The sequence below is a fragment of the Sminthopsis crassicaudata genome, chromosome 6 (genome assembly GCF_048593235.1).
Source record: "Sminthopsis crassicaudata isolate SCR6 chromosome 6, ASM4859323v1, whole genome shotgun sequence".
NCBI classification, from domain to species: Eukaryota; Metazoa; Chordata; class Mammalia; order Dasyuromorphia; family Dasyuridae; genus Sminthopsis; species Sminthopsis crassicaudata.
The window spans coordinates 177,555,327-177,571,316 of NC_133622.1; the positions used below are offsets into that span (position 1 = coordinate 177,555,327).

The window sequence follows — 15,990 nt, forward strand, 5'->3', positions numbered from 1 at the left end:
TAACAGAGTGGACTAAACTATAAAGAGTTTTAGAATCTATATCATGTGTGTATATAAGAGTATCAGCTAATACAGAATGCTTGTTCATAGGCCAGCTGGGAAAACTTGCTGTTTTGAACACTCACATTAGAAAATGTTATGTTTAGATTCCCAGAATCATCATAATTCTGTTTTTGTGCATGTTTGCATACAATGATATGAAATTCTGGTTATCCCAGCAAGAGAGCAAGGATGTGGGCTGCAAAACCCATCAATTTTCACTTCTGACTTGAACATCTCCATCTTTGCCAAGAATATCATATTAACAAAAAAAAAAAAAAAAAAAAAAACATAGAAAGAATACTCCAGTATAATTCAGATGATGTCACGGCCCAATTGGTGGGAGTTCTCACAACAGGGATCCATGTTCCTGCTCTCATAAGAATTTCAAGAAAGAGCTCCTCCAAGGAAAAAAAAAATTAGCCTCTGAGGAATATTGTTTAATCAAACATGCATGAAAGTATTCATTTTCTAGGGATCACAGGAAGTCAGAACACCCCTATTTTCAAGTGGTATAGTTTCCAAGTTAGCTAGCCTAGCCTCCTTATCATCAATGTCTGCCATGTGGGATTTGGTAGGATATAGGTTCCATGAAGCCCCATCTTCCTCATTTCTGAAAAGCAAAAACTGAAGGCAGGTCACGCAGTCAATCGTTTCGATAGGCAGTAGGTGGTCCATGGGACTCAGCCTTCTCAATGAAGTTTAGAAATGGAAATGTTGGAAAACCCCTCATTTCCCAAATACTATGAAGAGAAACACAAATCATTAGCATGATATAGAGGAGGTTAATGAAACCTAGATTCTGGTGTAGCTTCTTCCCCTCATAATCTATGGAGCAAATTAATTTGGAAAATACATTATTCTTCTCTGGGAGGGCCATCAGAATCTGTGCTGTGGGGAATCAGAATAATCTCATATTCAGTATACTTTACAAAGCTCTTTCTCTACAATATCCTTGTGAATGGTATCATCCCTAGTTTATAAAGAAGGAAACTGAGGCTTGGAATAATATATTGCAGTTAGAATCTCAATTGTAAATTCAATGTTCTTTCCACTGTATGGCTTGACCTTTCTGATTATTCCTTATAAGTCATGAAACAAGACACTTAGCCAGATGATCTTTGGATTTCCTTTCTATCTCAGAAATATACTATTTTAAAAGAAATAAACCTAACCTGGGAAGCCAGTTTTGTCCAAATTCCCCAGTGCTGGAGAAGTCCTATTTTCTCTATCAAAGTTTAGAATCAGTAGGAATTCTCTAGGCAAAAAGAAGCTCCCACCCCATTCAGGAACAGACAGCTTTCCCTGTTCCTATATCACTTATGATCACAGAATTACAAGCTTTAGAACTGGAAGACACTTTAAAGTGAATTTCCAGTCTTATTTTACAGTTGAGGAAACTGATCCATGTGACTTGATATCACATGACCTATCTAGGGTCATAGGGCCAGAAAATAGCAAAATGAGATCAAAATCAAAGCCTCTAACTCATTCAGATCCTTTTCTCCCTTAATCACTCCCTCAGGACTCAGGATGTTCACATGACCTACTTTTTTCTTTCCTCCCTTTCTGCTTCTCATGAGAGAAGCTGGGGATTTGGGAACATATATCTGACAGTTCAATACTCCTAGATCGTGACTGAACATAAAAGACACACTTGGAATTTTGATCACTTAATTCATAGCATCAAAGGACTAAAAACTAGAAGAGAGCTTAGAGATCATCTGTTCCAACCTCCCCATTTTGAAGATGAGAAGAATGAGATCCAGATGGGGGAAGAGACTGCCTTGAAGTCACACAGAAAGGCAAGAAGCAAAATTGGAATTTAAAAGCAGGACTCTCAGTTCCATTATACTGACTACTATTCCCCAAAGGAATGAAATGGCAGCAGAAGAAATGAGATTTCCTTATCTTCACTACATTAAAAAATACCTCAGTCCAAAAAGATGTCAGCCTTACTTTATAGTCTATACCATTGAAAGACAATGAGTCTAGATGTTACTAAAAGTACCTACTGAACAGAAGATGCAACAACGCAAGATGGTGATGAGCAATAACTTAATGATACCTATCACTTATATTTATTTTTGTCTTCACAAAAAGCTCTAAAGAACTCACTAGACGGTCATCCTCAAACTACTTCTCAGGGATAAATAGGTAAGTGGAATACCCTTCCTGTCAACTCCCCCAACTTGTACTCACACAAGAGTTGGGTGCTCAGAGTTAGGCTGATTAGGAGTAGCTCTGGTTCTAAGGACAACCCTGTGTGTTTGCTCTCTGAAAGATAGTTAATAAGCCTTTACAAGTGCAAATCCCAATAACAGTCATTCAGGAGACTCAATTGGCATACATCAAAGGTATTAATTCAAATCAAATTCAAACGGCAAAGCAAAATAAGTAGACAGATAGATAGAAGAAGGAGCTACAAAGCATCCTTCCTTCTTCCTCCGAAGCTTAGAGGAAAACTTTTTCTAGAGAAATAATTAGTTTTCCTTTAGATTTATCATCTTGGTTTGCTTTTGGGAGCTCATTCAATCCATAGCTTTTTTTCATTTTAGTTAGACTTTTCTTTTTAATTTCCAAGAGCCTTAAGACTTCCTCATCAGAGTATTTTATGTTCTTCCTGCTTCCTGATAAATAGCTCTATCAGCTACTGAGCATCTCTGATCCATTCTTATAGGTTTTTGAGCATAGAGATTGCCTGAGCTTCTCTGGTAGGACACCTTCTGTAGAGCACACTATTTCTTTGCTGTTTTTAGCTGTTTCTTTGTATAAAGCGAGTGTGCATGAAAAACTAGTTTTTCTTCAAAATATTTGTATGAGATGTGGTAAAGTCTGATCCTAATGATTTCACCAACGTAATCAGAGCTCTTTCTTAGTTAATTTCCAAGTTATAGGTCTCCTTCTGGACCACCTTCTTTCTTGAACCTATTCCTCTTGAGTAGACACGAGTGGAAACTCAGAACTGGGGACATTCAGATGGCATATATTTGCTCTCTCTCCTTGTTGACTCTTAAATTCTAGAATGACTTTGAGAGATGACACTAAAGTCTAGAGTAGGTATAGTTTCCAGAGTGAGCATATCAGGAAAGCATAATAGCCTCTAGTGGATGAATTTCTAAGACTCACTTCCTCTGTAATACTAAAAATCAAGATTCATTTTAAGGGTAAAATCAAATCTCTGGAGATCTATTGGATTTACCCACAAATTGCCAGACATTCATAATATCCAAACATACTTCCAAGCTACTTGCAATAACATATACTCTATAAAAACCAAAAATACCCCTAAACTATATGTAATGACATATGCTTTTATGCAACTCTCTTTCTCTTTCTACCTTTCTCCCCCTCTCTCGGTCTCTGTCTGTGTCTCTATCTTTCTGTTTCTCTGTCTCTGTCTCTTCTCCCCTGTTTTTCTCTCTTCTCTCTTTTCTCTACCTCTCTCCTTCCCTCCATCTTCTTCCTCCCTCTTTCCATCTTTCTATTTCCCTTTCTCTTTCTTATAGCTTCCCTAGATACTTTTCCTTACTCATCAGTCATCTTCTCATCAAGTATACTTCTACCAGCCTCTGGGACCAGAGACCATACCCTGGAGGACTCAATCATTTTAGTTCCAGAACACCCTTTTTGAAACTCCACTGTCCAGACTTGCTTCATTTAACTCCTTACCTCTTGGCAACTCCAACCAACTTTCACCTTAACTCCTTATTGTCTTCTAACCACTTAGTCTGACATAATATATGACCCCATTCAAAGTCGACTAGTAGGAATATCTCCATATAAGTGTATATAATGTTTGCTGTTTACTGGGCACTTTCAGTCACATAACAACATTTTAAAAGTTGATAAGTAAGAAGCAAGTGTGTGTGCTAAGCACAAGCCTGCTTTTCAGTTCTAAAAATACAATGAAATAAATCCTGGATTTCTATTGAAAAGGGCATATCAAGCTACTCCCCTATGGCTTCCCTCATCATTCTTATAACTTTCTGATTGCAAAATATTATTTCTTGACTCCCATCCTCCTGGAGGTTTTCTATATAAGTTTTCTTATAGGAACCTCCTTAAGAGTTTGGACTGTTTCCACTTTTGTATTTCTAACTCCAATTCATAGTACATAGCAAACAATAAATGATAAATACGTTCTCTCTTCAATCATTTATCAATAATTTCTCTAAAGGCAATAATATATCAATAGTCTTATTTATTAATAAATTATCTTTTTTTAATTGAGGTTACTAATAGATTAATTAATTAAACATTTAAATAAAAGATTTTCATTCCTTCATTCAATGTCTTTTATAACATGAATTCCCATTTCCTCTATGCATTCAGTATTTTCGGCACAAATTTATGAGATCAGAGGATGGCTTTGTAGCCACAAGTATTTTGCCAGCATCAGAAAATCACAGCCTGAGTATTCTTATACAATAAGAGAATAGGAGAATAATGAATGTGAAAAAATGGAGAATAATTAATAATTAGGAGAAGCTGTAAAAAAGTCATCTTCTGTTCTGGAACAGTTATTTCCCACTCAGGATCTACCAGTAGGAATATCTCCATATAAGTGTGTATAATACTTGCTGTTTACTGAGCAATTTCATTCACATAACTACATTTTTAAGTCAATAAATTAGAAGCAAACATGTGTTCCAAAAAATGAATATGAGAGCATGGCATGGTCTATAAATATAGTGTCAGGGGAATTCAAGCTCAGAATAAACTGAGAGTGGTGAGAGAAGCTAAAGAACACAAAAGTGATGTTTTTGTTTTTTATCTTAGCTATTTGGAGAAGAAATAGGAGAATCAAAAGAAAGATAGACCTCTAGTAGTGAATGACTTGACAGTAAGTAAGTAATATAAGAGAGAAGACAGAGCTACTCATTTCAGTTTTTCTTCTTTTTACCCTGTCATGAAGATTAATCTTTGCAATGGAAAACACAGACAAAAAGTAGCTAACAGGGAGTTATCCAAGATATGTTAGGAAACAATAAGATAGAACCTAGTTGCCATTGAGGACGTCAATGCTCCAGATAAACTACATTTGAATTGATTAGTGATGCAGCCACTGTCAGGAATATTTGAAAGATTATGGAAAAGAGAGGCAAAACAGTATCCAAGAGAGGTTATGCCCGAGGTTTGTTTGTTTTTTTTTTTTTTTTTTTTAATAAGAGAATGGAACTTACAAAATGTACTTCAGTGTACTGAACTTTGATAGCTGAAATTTATTCTCAAATAGATCATTGAAAACATGGTCTATGAACTATCAGAAAGAGAGGTAGTGATTGCAAAGAGGCAATAAAGTTTTGAGAAGAACAAGTCACATAAAACTACCCTTCTTTCTTTTTCTGACAGTTACTAAACTGGGAGATGAAGGGAGATTTGCCAAGATTTCAACGACCATTAAATAAAGAATCTCACTTCATTCTTGTAGAGAAGATGGAAAGTTTGGTAAAAGACAATGATGCAATCAAATGGGTTCAGAATTGTGTTACACATTGTCACTTGGGCTTCAGTTTTTTAGTGGAATGCTCTAGGGATCTGTCCTTGGACCTGCACTGTTTAATATTTTTATTAGCCATATGGTTAAGGGAAAGTTAGCAAGCTCATTAAATGTACAGATGACATAAAGCAGGAAAGATTAGCTAACATGCTGAACCAGGCTTCACAAAGTTCTTGACATGCTAGAGATATATTGATCAGTGTTTAACAACTAGCTTTCTGGGAAAGGAAAAGGGTTACACACACAAATCTAAGTTTACATTATTAATATTTTATCCATTATGTTCTTAAATATACAGAATTTGCAAGATAATAAATGAAGCCCAGAATTGTAGAGTTTGCTTATTTCTGAGATCTAAATCCTGACACTGTAAAACAAACAATTAACTCTATCTCTCTCTAGATGGCTCAAGCTGGCTTCAGTACACCCCTGCTTGCTAGAGCATGGAATTAAATGTAGAATTGGAATTCATTGCAGATAAATGTAAAGTCTTACCCTAAGGTTCAAAAATCAAATTTGTGAGAAACAATATGGGAATCATAGTAAGACTAACACTTGCATGAAAACAAATAGTTTGTAGTTTGAAAGATCAATAAAATTTCTGACACCTCAATTTTTAAGAGGCAGCCTAATGTAATATGTAAGGCACTCAACTTGAACTTGAACTTGAAGTCAGAAAGACTAGGGCTCAAATCCTACCTCTGAAATTTATTAGTTATGTCTCCTTGAGCAAATTATATAAACCTCTTTGTGCCTCAGTTTCTCATCTGCAAAATGAGGGATGTGGATTCTATGGCCTTGGGAACACTTCAAGTTCTAATCTATGATCCTACATCCAAGGACCTTGGGAGTCAAGAGTATGATGTACCAATCAGAAAAACTAATGGAATCTTGGTGTTTTTTTTTTTTTTAATTAAAAAGCATGGCTTTTACGAACAAAGAGGCTATGGGTCATCAGCACATCAGCCCTGAAGGGCTGATTCTAGCTATGAGTATTACAATTTAAGATTGTTGATAGCATAGTATTTTCACTTCTTTTATTGTTTGCTTGAATTTTATTTTCTTTCTCATTTTTTTTCTTTTTGATCATATTTTTCTTGTACAGAAAGATAATTGTATAAACATGCACATCTATACTCTATTTCCATATATATATATATATATACATATATATATATATATATATATTTTACTATGTTAACATATATTGGATTACTTGTTATTTAGGGGAGGGGAAGGGGAAGGAACATAAGGTTTTGCAAGGGTCAATGTTGAAAAATTATTCTTGTTTTGAAAATAAAAAGCTTCAATAAAAAAGTTTAAAAAGAAAAAACAAAACAAAAGAATGTTGATGAAATTTTAAATACACCCATATGCATAGAGTACTTTATAAACTTTAAAATAGTTGTTGTTATTACTCTTATTATTAATCTTTGGAATGGCTATATCACATCATAAATAGAATGTTGGCCTCAGAGTCAGGAAGACTTGAGTTCAAGTCCTGTCATCTAGATTGGCCATATGACTCCGGGCAAGCATCCTACCTCTCAGTACTCTAAGTCAAGTTTCTAAACACTAACATTTCAGAGAAGGTGCTGATTTGCAAAGGTAAAACATGTTTTCTCACCCAGAAGTTCCCTATACTTGAATTCACTTATATATGTATACTTCTAATATGTCTAAATTTATTCTTAGTAATAAAATAATATTGATAACATAATAAAATAGTAATAATAACAATAAGCAGAATTCATTGAAGGGAAACCAAGATAATGAAGGACATTGAGTCCATGAAACATAAGAACAAGATAAAGCAATGGGGGATTCTTAGTCTGGATAAGGAGCAATTAGGAAATACAGTGGATAGGGATCAGGCCCTGGAGTCAGGAAGATTCAAATTTCTGAATTCAAACCTGATTTCAGACACTTTCCATCTCTGTGACCCTGGGGAAGTCACTTAACTCTGTTTGCTTCAGTTCCCTCACTAATAAAAATAAGTTGGAGATGAAAATGGCCAACCATTCCAGTATCTTTGCCAAGTAAACCCCCAAAGGGGTCCTGAAGAGTCAGACACAATTCAAATGACTGAAGAACAACAAACCTGAAGAAGAGAAGACAGTAGGGAGACATGATAGTCTATCTGTATGTATTTTTGGTGTCAATTATATTTGGTTTATAAAATTCCAGATGACAAAACTGAAAACAATATGTAGAAATTTCAAATAATTACTAACCTTGATGTCAAGAAAGATTTCTAATATTGTCAGTTGTTTCAAGGTGAACTGGATTACCTAAAAAATGCTCTTTCCTTAAGCCAAGACAGGAGTACCACTTCTTGCTTTATTATAGTATGGATTCCACTCCATTGTAAGTTTTACTAAATGGCTTGTTGAAGCCCCTCTTAATACTGGAATTTTCTGAATCTAGACTAATTGATTTCTAAAATGTGTTGTCTTCTAGGTCTGAATTGCTATCCCTTTAATGTACCTTTGGTACGTTAAGATTAATTATCCCAGAATCCCTTTTCCTATCCTCTCTGCTTCCCTTTGACAACCACAATATACGTCCACATTCCTATTCATAGATGATCATATTCTCCACATCTGGGTTTTGTTTTGAATAAGGAAGAATTAAGGCCTGAATGCTGATTCTTTCTTCCAAGCTGCACCTGTGGGTCTTGTTGCCATTGAAGCTTTCACCTTATTTATACCCAATCTGAAATGTTGTATCCCTCCTTAGGCATATTGATAGCCCAACTTTTTCTTACTTTCAAAACATATGCATGGATACTTTTTCAACAATGACCCTTGCAAAACTTTGTGTTCCAAATTTCTCCTCTTTCCCCCCACCCCTCCCTTAAATGGCAAGTAATCCAATATATGCTAAACATATTAAAACATATGTTAAATCCAATATATTTATATAATTATCTTGCTGCACAAGAAAAATCTGATCAAAAAGGAACAAATATAGAAAGAAAATAAAATGAAGCAAACAACAACAAAAAAGAGTGAAAATGCTATGTTCTGATCCACTCTTAGTTCCTACAGTGCTCTCTCTGGGTGCAGATGGCTCTGTTTATCACAAGATCATTGGGACTGGTCTGAATCATCAGTTTCCAATTCCTTAACACTACAAAGAGGGCTGCCATAAACATTTTTGTACATGTGGGTCCCTTTCTCTCCTTTAAGATCTCTTTGGGATTATAAGCCTAGTAGAATGGCCCTACTTTTAAAGGCTTACCTGATTGCTTTTGGACTTCATGTGGATACTTGATCAGCTTTAGTTCAGAAGGAAATCTTAAATTATCACCTACCCTTATCCTATCCCTGTGGCATGCCACCATGCCTGGTCACTTTTGTATTTTTCAAATTTCCATCTTAATTGCCAGATCTTTTTGGAAGAACTCTGGATTATACTTCTCAAAAGCTCAATGAGTAATTGCATATGGAATGATGGAGGGATGAATGATATCAGCAAAAAAGATACTGGAGTAGGATGCTAAGGAAGTTATTAGATATTTTATCCATGGTTATCTCCAGGAAAATTTACCAGAGAATTTAGACCTTCTTCTACATAGAGTCAGGGAACTGAAGTAAGTTTCTCAAAAAACCCTTTCTCTTTCCACAGAATTATAGAATTTCAGAAACAGAAAAGATTTAAGCTATCCAGGTTAATCTCCACTAACCTAAACTTTCTTTACTGGAAAACTGATGCTATTATGGAATTCTGTCCTTGTGTTCTTATCCCTAAGTGAAGCTTTGATCAGAGTCAGCTTCTTGGACTTTTTTTTTGAAGTCCCTTTGTCTTGCCTTAGGATATGCATGGCTTCCTATGCTTTCTGTGCCCTAAAGTGAGTAGATTTCTGCCAAAATTCTCACAAGAATAGAAATTGCTGTTGTCTGAAAGATGCTTTCACATAAAACTGCAGCCTGCTATAGGGGGCTTTATGAATTGCTTATACAATGTGGGTGGGACTACCCACAAGGTAAGAGCCAGATGAATGCTTCAATATAATTTTGGTTCACTCATTTCTTCTTATTTGTCAATTAATAAGCATTTATTTTTCTCATTCTCATACCTATTTAAAAGATGTAAATATGATAAATATACAGTCAGATAAAAAGAAAAAATAATTCCTCATAATTTATATTGAAAAAATGTATGATACCATGAACTCTGAGATACCACTACACACCTGTCAGATTGGCTAAGACGACAGGAAAAAATAATGATGAATGTTGGAGGGGGTGTGAGAAAACTGGGACACTGATGCATTTTTTGGTGGAATTGTGAAAGAATCCAACCATTCTGGAGAGCAATCTGGAATTATGCCCAAAAAGTCATCAAACAGTGCATACCCTTTGATCCATCAGTGCTACTACTAGACTTATATCCCAAAGAAATACTAAAGAAGGGAAAGGAACCTGTATGTGCCAAAATGTTTGTGGCAGCCCTCTTTGTAATGGCTAGAAACTGGAAAATGAATGGATGCCCATCAATTGGAGAATGATTGGATAAATTATGGTATATGAATGTTATGGAATATTATTGCTCTGTAAGAAATGACCAACAGGATGAATACAGAGAAGCTTGGAGAGACTTACATGAACTGATGCTCAGTGAAATGAGCAGAACCAGGAGATCATTATGCAATTCAACAACAATACTGTATGAGGATCAGAATATATCTGATTGAAGTGGATATCTTCGACAAAGAGAAGATACAATTCAGTTCCAATTGATCAATGATGGACAAAATCAGCTACACCCAGAGAAGGGAAATGAGTGTAAAGTGTTTGCATTTTTGTCTTTCTTCCCAGGTTATTTATTTTTACCTTCTGAATCCAATTCTTCCTGTGCACAAGAAATTTGGTTCTGCACACATATACTGTATCTAGGATATACTATAACATATCTAACATGTATGAGACTGCCTGCCATCTAGGGGAGGGGGTGGAGGGAAGGACAGGAAAATTTGGAACAGAAGGGAGTACAAGGGATAATGTAAAAAATTACCCATGCATATGTACTATAAAAAAGTTATAATTATAAAATTAATTTTTAGAACATAGATGCACAAAAAGCTTTTGACAAAATACAGAATATATTTTTGTGTAAAACACTAGAGAACAGAGGAATAAATGAAGTTTTCCTTAAAAAATGTATGTTTTATTTTGATCCTGATTCCATTTTAAATCAGCACTGTTGGGGAAAAGGTCTCCAGTCACCTGTGTGTCACCCAATTTCTAATCAGGAGTTATATTGAATGTGAAATCTATAGTCCTTAGTTCAAAAGTACTTTGGAGTAGGTAGATATAATTCTATTCTAGTATCTCCTCTCTCTGAGAAAAAGAATGGCCAAGTTTATGACCTTCTGCTTCCCCTTCTTGAAGGAATAAAAATCTTCCTTGGAGAAGGGGGACATGGGAAATAGACTACAGATGTCTATGCTGTTTTTCATAGTCACTCAATAACAACCCCAAGCTGTTCAAAGAAGGTAGCTCTCACTAAGTAACTTCTTAGGAGTTAAGATTAAGAAGAACACCTGAAGATCATCTAGTCTAAATTTAGTTGGGAAAATATTGTTTCTTTAACTAACAAGTTACTAAGTGTGGAAAAAAAAAGAAAAATTATCTGACTTCAATATGAATACATTGGATAGGAAGTAAAGTAGAGAATGAATAGCTTCTGGATTAAAGTGGTCCTTTGAATTTGCTTATTTATTATTATTATTTTTGACCCAATAAAGCCAGATTTGAGGATGAATTTCTCTTAGAATCTCTTTCTATCCAAGACCAAGGTTTAGTTGAGTACAGCTTTGATGTGAAAGGATAGCTTAGACAAATTAATCATGTATAAACCATTTCCTAGATTGTTGATTTACCTATCTGTCCTATCTGTTTAGCCATCTGCCACCTATTTATCTACTCATTTGTTTTGTATTCATTTATTTACCTAGGCATTCATTTCTTCATTTGCTTATTTACTGATTTATCTATTAACTTATTTATTGTTCATGTGCTTGTTTAGACTATTCTCATGGACACAAAGAAAGGGGTAGTCATAATGCTCATGATCAATATGTCTATTATTCATTCATCATATTTGTTGGCATAGTCCAGGGAGTCATGAACTATCATTAGACTATCTTCATGTAACCTACTAGAAAGGAAAAGATGTAGTAAGATGGAATCTCAGCAAAATTTGAAGTGAAAGGAGATAAATTTATTTAATGAAGATCTGCAGTAAGGCACATGAATTCTGCCACCAGTATAACCATGAAAGGACAAAAGGATCAATATGTAGAGGAGCAACTGAGGACAAGCCCTGATGGGTGAATCACCTTGAACAGTGGGAAGATATTGGACTCAGAGTCAGAAACCTAAAAGTATCAAGAGCAGGGTGTGAATTGGAATTCTCCAACTCTAGAGCCATACTGTCTCAGCTTATCTAGATGATTTCTTGTATCTTTTCTAGTACTAAATGCTATTATCCACCTTCTCCTAATCTTTTTTTTTCTTTTTCTCAATCTTCTTTGAAACTGTTTTCAATTCTTTTTAGGAAAGTTTTTAAGCTTCAGGCATTTTAATAGTTTCACTCAGTCCTCTACACTCATCTTTCCATGTGTCAATAATGTTTGGCATATTTTTATGTTTGATTGTACTATTTTTTCATGCTTTGTGTGCATTTCTTGAGCTTAATCATATTTGATCTGGTCAAATGTTCTAAGTTGGCAGGACATTTTGAATCCTGACTTTAGCATATAGTGGGTTAGCTCTCACTTCCATGTTTCTGTTACTTATAAAATAGCATAAATGACAAGCATGCAATCTATGATTAATCCAAGTCATTGGATTGAGAAGTTGTCACAAAAGATATGCAATTCAGTACCAGTATTTTACAGAAAAATGTTATTTCCAAATTCCAGGAAACTTCTATCTTCTCAATGCATTGTCAACATTATCAATTCATTAATGCCTCAGGCCAGAAGTGCCCTCTGATGCATTTCTAGCACTATCTATACACATAGTTAGATGGTGGAAAAAATAAACAAAGATCAATTCAGTCAAACCACTTCAAAACAAATTAGCATATCTTAATGAATTAGGCTGTGTATTTTTCCCCTTTAAATTTATACATATAGGATGGAGACTTTAAAAAGAGGCAGAACTATGGATAGGGGTACAAAACAGTGATGTGGGCAAAAAGTACACATATATTTTAATGCCAGAAAGTTTTATTGCCTATGGTATGTATGTGGTGAAGAAATGAATTGATACAAAGGGAAGAAAGTGCTAGTCTCTCTTCTAAACTCTACTTAGTCCAAATGTCCAACTGCCTGATGGATATCTCTAACTTCATGTATGAAAGGTTTCACAAACTCAATACATGCCAACTTGAAATCATGAATCTCTTATTCTACTGAATACTCTTTTCCTCCATACTCTTCTATCAAAGTAACAGTGTCTTCACTCTGTTGCAGAATTTATCCCATTTATACAGTGCCTGTACATGCTTGTTTGGATGTGATTTTCTCTACAAGATTGTGAGTTTACATGAGCAGGGAAAACTTTTGTTTTCTTTTGTTTTTCCAGCATTTAGCACATAGAAGATACTTAACAAATGCTTACTGATGATGAATCTTGAACCTCTTCCTCTCACCTGTTCCTCTAAGAAGCCGTAGCATGGGAAGTGTTTATACCCTGGTAAAAACTGTCTTGATAGATGGGCTAAACCAGGTTGAGAATCACCAATTGGCCTCACATTCCTTGGTGAGTTGAGAAAGGTACTTCCCCCAAGCATATAAAGACTTACCCCAGGTGAAGTGGACAGATGAGAACAATTTGTTCCAGTGGCCATAGAAGTGAGTTGAGCAGTTTCTGTGGAGCTCTTGCTCAGCCATAAAAAACACCAGGGTCATTCATTGTATCTCAAGCCCTCTCTGCTTGTCTTGACTTTCATCTTGCCACTGGATTTTAAAGACTTTGGAAATAGGAATCTGATGACTTTCTGCAACTGTGCTTCACTTAAATCAAATGCATCCATAAAGCAATGATATTACCCCTGATGTCATTGTTCCTCTTCAGAAATGAAGAAGGAAAATCATTTCACATTCCAACCAAACTAGATTTCTATTTATTTCTTCAAGTACCAAAAAAGTTTTACTTCCATGTTTGGAATCAATTGCCTTTTTATTTAAACTTTTCAGATTCCTTTTCATCATTAAAGGCTTACCGAACTTATCACATTTTAATGTATCCTATTTTGATTTCCCCATGTAAAATTTTTCTTTGCCTTCCCAAACATTCCATTAATACCTTATCTTATCTCTCTTTGGTCCTCCTAGCTCTCTACCTTACATTAAAGACTTTTTGGAGTGTATTGATATGACCCAATAAAGTGTTAACCTCGTGAGAGAAGAAACTATTTTTCATTTTTTGTCTTTGTAGTCACACAGTTTAGCACATCTTACATATAGTAAGCATTTAATTTATCTTTTTTGACCTTTTAAGAATGGTTATTATCTGTTTTCTGGGCAATGGGGGAAAAAGATTTATGCCACACTCAACAAGCTGAGCTGATTATTGAAGGAACTCAAATGTGCTACTTTGTGGATGCTTTATTTGAAACACAATAAGCTGGGTATTCCACTGGGGGAAGTCTTCACATGCTTCACTAACTCTTCAATGGATAGGAAGCCTATTGGTTACCCTCAATCTCGTTCAGCCCATCCATCAAGACAGTTTTATCAGAGTGTGGCCACTGTCCATGTTATAGCTTCTTGGAGTCACAGGTAAGAGGAAGATTTTTTTAATAGCATTTTATTTTTTCCCCAATTATATATCAAGAAAATTCTTAGCATTCAGTTTTGCAAGATTTTGTGTTCCAAATATTTTTCTCCTTCCCTCCTTTCCCCTCCCCTATTCTGAAAATGGTAGGCAATTTGATACTTTAGACATGTGCTATCATGTAAAATATATTTCTATATTAGTCATAGTTGTGAAAGAAGAAACAGATCAAAAAGGAAAAAAACACATTCATGAAAAAAGATAAAGTAAGTGAAGAAAATATGCTTCAACCTGCATTCAGGGTTCATCAGTTTTTTTATCTGGATGTGGATAGCATTTTCCTTCATTACTCTTTTGTACTTGTCTTGGCTCAATGTGTTGATGAGAAGAGCTGAATCATTCATAATTGTTCATTACACCATGATACTGTGTATGTTTTCCTGATTGTGCTCATTTTACTTTGTATCAGTTCATGCATGTCTTTTCAGTTTTTTTCTCAAATCTGCTCCTTTAGCATTTCTTATTGCATAATACTATTCCATCACTTAAGTTTGTTCAGACATTTCTCAATTGCTGGGCATCCCCTTCATTTCTAATACTTTGCCACCAGGAAAAGGGCTACTATAAATATTTTTGCACATGTAGATTCTTTTCTTTTTTTATGATCTCTTTTGGATACAGGTCTAATCAAGGTACTAATAAATTCAAGAGTATGCACATTTTGATTTCCCTTTCAGTATAGGTGCAAACTGCTTTCCAGAATGGTTGGATCAGTTCACAAATCTATCAATAGTGCATTAGTTTCCCAATTTTCTCACATCCTCTTCAAAGTTTATCATTTTTTATTTTTGTCAGATTAACCAATCTCAAAGGTATGAGGTAGTATCTCAGAGTTGTTTTAATCTGTATTTTTCTAATCAAAAGTGATTGAGAGAACTTTTTCATATCCCTATAGATAGCTTTGATTTCTTTATCTGAAAATTGTCTCTTCATATCTTTTGAACATTTATCAATTGAGGAATCAAATTCTTGCATTTGACTCAGTTTTCTATATATTTGAGCAATGATGCCTTTATCAGAGACATTTGTTGTAAAGATTGTTTATAAGATTTCCGTTTTCCTTCTAATCTTGGTTGCATTGGTTTTATTTATACAAAACCCTTTTATTTTACTATAATCAGAATTATCTATTTTATATTTTGTAATATTCTTTAGTCATGAATTATTCCCTTCTCTAAAGTTCTGACAGATACACTATTCTTTGCTCTTTTATTTTGCTTATATTATCATCTTTTGTGTCTAAAACATGCATCCATTTTGAATTAACTTGGTATATACATTGTGAGATCTTACTCTATTTCTACTTTGCATTCTATTGTTTTCAACTTTTACAGCAGTTTTTGTCAAATAATGACTTCTTATCCCAATGGCTAATGTCTTTGGGGTTATCAAGCAGTAGTTTACTATCATCATTGAATACTGTGTCTTATGTACCAATTTTATCCCAATGATCCACCATTCTATTTCTTAGTATCAGACAGTTTGGATGATTACTGATTTATAATATAGTTTGAGATCTGATATGGCTACGCCACCTTCCTTTGTATTTTTTTCATCAATTCCTTTGATATTCTTGATCTTTTGTTCTTCCAAATG

General features: G+C 34.7%; 1 long non-coding RNA gene across 1 annotated transcript in view; it reads left to right on the top strand.

Moving 5' to 3' along the window:
* The first annotated feature begins 1,536 nt into the window (after window positions 1-1,536).
* Window positions 1,537-15,990, top strand: part of LOC141545817 (uncharacterized) — a 76,513-nt gene continuing 62,059 nt past the window's right edge. Inside the window, exon 1 of the long non-coding RNA XR_012483145.1 lies at window positions 1,537-2,196. This is a non-coding gene — a long non-coding RNA (uncharacterized LOC141545817). The remainder of the gene's footprint in view (window positions 2,197-15,990) is intronic.